The sequence below is a fragment of the Suricata suricatta genome, chromosome 10 (genome assembly GCF_006229205.1).
Source record: "Suricata suricatta isolate VVHF042 chromosome 10, meerkat_22Aug2017_6uvM2_HiC, whole genome shotgun sequence".
Classification (NCBI taxonomy): domain Eukaryota; kingdom Metazoa; phylum Chordata; class Mammalia; order Carnivora; family Herpestidae; genus Suricata; species Suricata suricatta.
Window position 1 is genome coordinate 76,067,314 of NC_043709.1, and position 7,737 is coordinate 76,075,050.

Below are 7,737 nucleotides of genomic sequence, written 5' to 3' on the forward strand. Positions count from 1 at the left end.
TTAAGCAGTCTCCATGCTCAGTGTGGAGTCTGACACAGGGCTCGATCCCACAGCCCTAAGATTATGAAGCTGATTTAAAATTAAGAGGTGGATGCTCGGGATGCCTGGGTGGCTCAGTCGATTAAGCATCCGACTTCAGCTCAGGTCATGATCTCACAGTCTGTGGGTTTAAGCCCCGCATCGGGCTCTGTGCTGACAGCTCAGAACCTGGAGCCTGCTTCAGATTCTGTGTCTCCCTCTCTCTCTGCCCCTCCCCAGCTCACTCTCTGACTCTGTCTCTCTCTCTGAAAAAATAAAATAAAGACATTAAAAAAAGAGAGAGAGAGTTGGATGCTCAACTAATTGAGCACCCAGGTGCCCCTGCATTCTATTTATTTTTTTAAATTTATTTTGAGATAGAGCTACAGCAGTGGAAAGGCAGAGAAAGAGGGAGAGAGAAAGAATTCCAAGCAGGTTCCACACTATCAGTGCTGAGCCAGATGCAGGACTTAAACTCACAAATTATAAGATCATAACCTGAGCCAAAACCAAGAGTCAGATGCTTAACAGACTGAGACACCCAGGCGCCCCAAGAATTCAAATTCTTAAAAATATATATTAAAATTTTTTAAATCAACTATAAGCAAAATATTAAATTCTTCTAGATTCCTGGATATTTTATTTTCAAAGCTCTTAGAAATGGCGATCCAGCATGTTTGACTTTCTGTACCACCTGCCCACTTGTTTACCTATTGATGATGTGGAATGCTTACCTTCAGTAATGATTTAAATTATTAGAACAGAGGTTTTTGGGGTGCCTGTGTGGCTAAGTTGGTTAAGTGTCCAACTTTGGCTCAGGTCATGATCTCATAGCCTGTGGGTTTGAGCCTCATGTCAGGCTTTGTGCTGACAGCTCAGAGCTTGGAGCCTGCTTCAGGTTCTGTGTCTCTCTCTCTTTCTGCATCTTCCCTGGCTCGCATTCTATTTCTCTCTCTCAAAAATAAATAAACATTTTAAAAAACCAGAGGTTTTCCCAGGGACTTGACTCTATGGGAGGAGGATTAACTTCTTACAGAAATTTAGAAAAATAAATTTTCATAGAAGAAAAATATATTGATTAAACCAAATGTAAACTAATCATTTAGGATTTGTCTTTTGAATACTTTTGACACGCAACTACTTCTTACTCAATGTAAGTACTTCCATATCCACAGGGCTTAAATCATGATTTCTCTTGGTCTCTAATACCTGACACTTGCTTTTCCCTTAAATAGGATTTATGTATGACTTTTATTCAATCAGATATGACTTTTCTAATCATGTCTCTCCCCACCACCACAAGTACCATCTCTAAGAACTTGTTCCTGATGTTGCCACTGGTGCAGTACTCCTTCCACTCTCTAATTCTCCATCTTAATTCTGCTGGTAATTCAACCCTACTTCCTCAAAGACACTTTTTCTCACTTCCAGTTTAGATCAGATTTCCTTGCCATACACGAGTAGGCTCACAGTTCTTTTTTTCTTTTATTTCTCACAGTTCATAATTATATTTGTGCGGTTATTTGGAAAGCCTGCCTCCCACATTCCATGAGAGACGGTTTCTGGTTTCTACATTAGCTTATAACTTTATTTTCAGAGACTGATAATTAGTAGAAACTAAGTATTTGTTGAATGAATGAAGGAATGAAGTCCAAGCTCAAATCCTATCCTCTCCCAAAAGACATTCCTAACCTCTTCAGCCACAGTGGTAAATCCCTCTCTCAAATTTGAGGCATTTATTGATGGTACCATTCATTTTCCCCGTGAAATCATAGATTCATAGAGTTCTATAGGAATTTAGAGGTAGCAATCTTTATATTGTAAATAAGGTAAATTTTTTGCTTTTATTTTTGTGAATACCATCATTAGTGACGGAGGTTGACTTCTGAAGTATTTTGAATAATCTTCGTATTATTCGTATGTGTAGAGAATTTTCTCATGTTTAGTACAAATCTACATTCTTGTGATTTTCAAAACAAATTTGGTTCCTAGGCATTAACAAATGAGCTCATTCGTTCTTCTAAAGATGGTCCTTCAGATAGTCAAAGATTGCTTTCTTGTACAATCAAAACACAGCTCCTCCTTCAATTACTGCTGTTATGCTCTGGTTTTCATCTTCTTTCATCATCCTGATTTAGTCTCCTATGAATTCATTCTAGTTTATCAATGTCCTTCTTAAAATAAAGTTACTTTTGTTACCAGTAATTTTATTTTTTTAAAGTATGCTATTCAAATGTCATGAGATAGTATAACACTTTAAAATTTCTATAAATTTAGGGGCGCCTGGGTGGCTCAGTCGGTTAAGCCTCCGACTTTGGCTCAGGTCAGATCTCACGTTTGTGGGTTTGAGCCCCGCATCAGGCTCTGTCTAACAGCTAGCTCAGAGCCTGGAGCCTGCTTCAGATTCTGTGTCTCCCTCTCTCTCTGACCCTCCCCTTCTCATGCTCTGTCTCTCTCTGTATCAAAAATAAGTAAACATTAAAATTTTTTTTAAAATAAAATTTCTATAAATTTAGAGGGTCCTTTTTCTAAGAGAAACTTTGTGATAATTCTTCATTTCTTTAAGTTCAAAATTTTGAAAAGTTAATTTTAATAAAGTAATAGATTTTTTTTCCTGGAAGCTGCCAAATGGTTGTTGGAAGATTGCTTAGATCACATAACCAATTCTATTCCTTATAGCTTAAAATTATCTGACTTGCTCTGACCACTTGCTAGTGGAACTTCAAAGGGATTTAAACAAATAAGTAACAAAATACTGTGCTTGTTTTGGTGTGAGGAAAATGTTTAGTCCTGTGGCTATTATCTGCTAAGGAACCAAACCCAATGTTTAATAATAATAATCATCTCTTTCCTGGGCTCAACAAAATGTTTTGATGTGGTTGGTACCAGCCCCTGGTGAGGGTATTAGCCTTCATTTAAAAAACAATCATTAGTTGGAGTTGGCATTAGAAACATTACTAAATTGCTGATAATATCCATCATTACCAGGTAAAAATTGTCATTTTCAGTCCTTTACATATGATTTATCATCCATGCCAAGAATATTATAAGAAATTATAAAGTTGCTCAATAGTTAAGTCTCAAAAGAAGGCAATAAATGCTACCAAATAAAAAGTAGCAAATAAAATAGAATGATACAGAAACAAGTCAGAAGAGGTAAGGAGGGCTTGAACTCTTTTACTTCTAAAATGGTTTTACTATCTGGCACATAGTTATGATCATTAAATATTTGGTAAATGAATAAAAATGTTCAGGCACTAGGGATAATTCTACAGTGGAGACAACATATTATAAGGAGGGTGGTTGGCTTAACCAAAGTATCTAGTAACTTATTTTCAATTTCAATTTCAATTCTTACTATATTTTAAATTTCATTATTTTTGAGAACTCAGTATGAGTTCAACATGGCACTATAAAAAACACTCAAATACTTTTAACATTGTACAATTCAATCTAGTATAATCCAAATATATGTATTGTAAATTTCCTTCCTTCCTTCTTCCTTCCTTCCATCCTTCCTTCCTTCTTCTCTCTCTCCCTCTCTCTCTATCTCTTTCTTTTGAAAAATTCACTTGGGCTATTTTTATAACAGCATTTTAAAGTAGCCCATAAAGGAGCTATTGGCCCTGGATAGAGACAGCCATAACAACAGGTTCAAGCAACAAAATGAACAAAAGAACCTTTGGAATGCACCTGGTTGTTCAAAAATAGCATGTTCTTTTTTTTTTTTTTTTAAGACTCTAAGAAACTCACATTTTTTTTCTTTAGGGACTTTGTTGCTACCCTTCCTACAAAAACTACCAGATTACTTCTTGACCTCTACTTTGAGACCTCTACTTTGAGGAAGTTTTGCTGTACAATATTGATTTAGTAGCTCTGCATCTTACAGGTACTTTTTTTATCTGAGCAGTATATCCTAAATACTGTAATTCCTGCATTGCTTGCACATTTGAATCTATTCCATCCCTGGATTACAGTATATATTCTTTACATAAACTTTAAAGAGAAAAGGCATTCACGGTACATTTTTATGCTAGCTATCTGTCTATATAAAATATATAGACATATCCTATAAGCAATGATTGAAGTTTGAAAAATATTATCAAACTTGCAATTTTCATACTTGCAAAAGTATACACTAATTTGAAATTATTTTTGGAAGATCTGTCATAAACCAAATAAGTACATGAGACAACTCAGGACAACTTCTTAGATTTTTCTTCAAAACGAAGATAGGTGTTTATGTTCTGGGTCCAGTTTGTTATCAATGAAAGCCTAGAAACAGCTCATAAGCCTACTCTACTTTATTTTTTAAGATAGCAACAGGCATCATAGACATCATATTAATTGAGGTGAGCACTATAACTTCCAAACTTATTTTAGGTTAAATACAAAAATTCTACACTAAAGTAAAGCTGTTTTGACTTGAGATAAATCTATAATAAACTTGAAAATGTCCATCAGTTTATTATTTTACAAGCAATTACTCAGAGTCCAATATCACCTGTGTTCCTTTTAGGCACTGGAGAACAAAAATGAATACAGTATAAAATTCTTGTCTTGAGGGAGCTTACATTTTAGTGAGGGTGTTTTTTTTCTCTTTTGCAGGTATTTAATATATGGTTTTCATATACCGTTACGGAAATAGTGTTACAGGACCCAAAGGAAAATTTAAAAAAAGAAGCATTAGTTGCAGACTTTAGAAGTGGGTTTGTAGTGCATGTATTATGAATTGGTTGTTGAATTAAATTAGTGGTTCAGAAGTATCTATTTAAATCCATATTGTTGACATTACAGTGAAAGCAGTGAAACTTGTCAGCAGATGATTAAGTTTTATGGTTGATGTCCACACTTTTGTAGCTTGGGAACAATATCAGGTTTCTGGGAAAAACATCCTTCCTTTCTCCCCACCCTCCATCTATCATTAAATCAGGGTCTCAGCCTGTTGGTGTTAGTTGTGTTCCCCAAATAAAGGTGTATCAAAATCATTCTTTTTTCATTTTCCACTTTATATGAGAAGAGTTACTAAAGTTTTTCCCCCCCCTCCTGGGACAGGAAGCGTTTAGATTGTTGGTTTATTATGTATTCCACGAGGGAAAATCTTCACTTCCTTGGCTACTTTTTCCATTCCCAAGACCACCAGTTAGTGGTATTATTTTTGGGTGAGTGGAACACCCTTTACAAGCACCTGGAGGAGGTGTGCATGTTCCTAGATTACTGGCTTTCCACTGACTAGTCTTTTAGGAAAGTTACACTGTTCCCACGGAAATTAACAACCATTCAACTCGGACAGGCTTGAAATCTTAAGGCCAAAGTTGGGGGGAAAATTGGATCGTTATGGGTTGGATTACTGTTTGAGGAGGGCAGGCGGGAGTTTGTGAATGGATAGAGTGTCAAAATGGGACTTTATTAAACGACTCATTAAAACTGCACGAAAAATGAACTGCCTCTGATCCCAAAGGATTAAAAAAAAAAGCTTCAAAACCCAACTTCAAACAAAATTTAGGAAACGTAGGAGGCATAAATTCCGTCTAGGTGCTTGCAAGACCACCGTCCCTGTTTCCTCAAGTCAAAAACTGGACATAGGTGTGAGACTTTTGCAAAAACAGCTTCCAAAACTATTTTTCAACGCAAAATGGTGCGCCCCAAGAACTTCAGGGTGGAAAGCAAATCAGGGAGCCGAATGTTCTCCCTCCGCGGCTAACCTTTCCGCCTTTCCCACCCCGCCACTCCCCCTTCCCCGCAGCCTCCAGCCAGGGGGCGTTTGTTTACGTGACGTCAGCCGTAGTAAGCAGTCCCCGCCCCCGTTTCCCTCTGGCCGCCTCGTTTCCCGCGCCGCGGCGCTTCTCCCCTTAAAAGGACAATAGAGGCCCCGGGAGCGCGCGCGGCCGCCGGGCCTTCTCCCCTCCCAGCCCTCGACGCGCGCGCGCCCGTATGCTAATAAGTTCGATTCAGGAGAATTTTGTACCGGCAGACGCGCGTGCGCAGAGAGAAAGCGGAATCTACACCTTCCCGGCCAGCGGTAGCAACTGCAGAACTGCAGAAGACAATCTTTCTAGACAAGGCAGTTGAGGAGGAGGGAGCGATTGGAAGCGGGGGCTGGCTTGCCGTGCACTCCAGACCTCGGGGACGTTATTGTGAGTGGAACGGCTGGTTTGGAAAGGTGAGTGACTCTAACCATTACTCTGGTGTAAAACTGTCTCACGAGGCTTTGATTTCAGAGTGGTTTTTTTTTTTCTCTTTTCACCTCCCCCACCTCTCCCCAGTCCTTCCACACACGCACAGATACACACACACACGCACGCACAGGAAGTTTTGTCTTGGAGATGGCATTACTGGGAGCAGTGTTCTCGTGATCTTCGGACTCCGGGTTCTTTTGTATACACATGTTTAGTTTGCCTTTTCTAACTGGGGAGGGTACTGGAGGCAAACCGAAAGTCTTGGGGTGGGGGAAGTGAGTGGAGGCTGCAAACGACTGAGGAGTCGCCGGAGTTGAGGGATCCACGTTGAAGGTGACAATGACTTTTCTCAGCCGTAGTGTTCTCTGGCGAAAAGGAGCCGGGGTGCTGGAAGGCCTGAGAGAAAAACGACTTGCTGGCAATTGTGGAGGGGCCCCGGCTGGTGCATCCGCGTGGGCGCGCGCCCCGGGAGTGGCCGGCCCCGCGGTCGAACCTCGTGGCTTAGTTTCGGTGCAGCCCCCCCGCGCGTGTTTGAGAAGGGTGGACAATGAGCGCCGTTGGCTCGGAAACTTAGGTTGCCGTGTACTTGGCGTGAGGGGGTTTAAGTCGGCCTTTTGGGTCAGCGCCGGGGCGGCCGAGTGCACGCGGCGTGGCGTTGTTTGCCGAACTCCGGAGGGATGCGGCTGCGACAATGAGAGCAACACGCGGCCGCTCGGAAGCGGCCCGGCTCCTAAACGCCGCCCCCCCCCCCCGGGACCGCGCCCAGGCAGCGCGGGGGGCCGCTGAGTCCGTGGAGCCTCAAGTTTTGTTCGCAATTTAGTCACCTGTAGCGTAGATGTGGGCGCCACGGTGAGGGCTTTCTGAGGCGACTGTGTGCGGCTTAAGATGGCCAGTCGGAGCCAAGTTGACTTGGGGATGGAGGCGGCGGCGTTGTCTGCGCCAAAGGAGTGAGCGAACTCCGGAGGGCACTGCTTTTTGTGCTCTGCCTGACAGACCACGTGCTTGGGGCTGCGATCCTGGTTTTCGCCGGAGGTCTGGGTGCGTGTCCAGCTCCGGGCCGGCAGCGGGATGCGGGCGCTGTCGGGACCGGCCGGCAGGACAATGTGATTTGCTGATGATGGCGTCTTGCCAGTTTAAAAAGCAGAGTGAAAGTCGCCAACTCTCCGCCGGTGCGGGGCGGGCGATCGGGCGTTTCTCATCAAGGACACTGCAAAACTTGGATTAAATGGGCCTGCTGCTGAGGGGAGGACGGGGGAGGACAGGCTCCGGACTCCCGGGGCGCGGGGTCTGGACCTGTCCCCGGGGTGATCGTCAAGTGTCTCGCCTGAGAAACAATCCGACATCTCTGATGTTGCACGTAGGCAGCGCCCGACTGGACAGAAAACAAAGAGCTGCATGTGCCTGTGCGGGCGCCGCCGGCGCTCGGGGCGGCCGCCGGGCGGAGGGCCGTGCGGGCCGGGGCCCCCCGAACTTCGGGCGAGTTTCGAGAGGGGCTTTTGTCTCTCAGCCCCTCGCGGGGAAACTTTGGCGGCGCTGCTCG

General features: G+C 42.9%; 1 protein-coding gene across 2 annotated transcripts in view; it reads left to right on the forward strand.

Moving 5' to 3' along the window:
• The first annotated feature begins 5,998 nt into the window (after positions 1-5,998).
• Positions 5,999-7,737, forward strand: part of SINHCAF (SIN3-HDAC complex associated factor) — a 31,075-nt gene continuing 29,336 nt past the window's right edge. The window contains exon 1 of one of the 2 annotated variants that reach the window (XM_029954629.1): positions 5,999-6,181. The gene's annotated coding sequence lies outside the window, so the exon portion shown is untranslated. Of the gene's footprint in view, positions 6,182-6,335; positions 6,531-7,737 lie in introns of those variants that run through there. The other variant, XM_029954631.1, reaches the window with a different exon arrangement.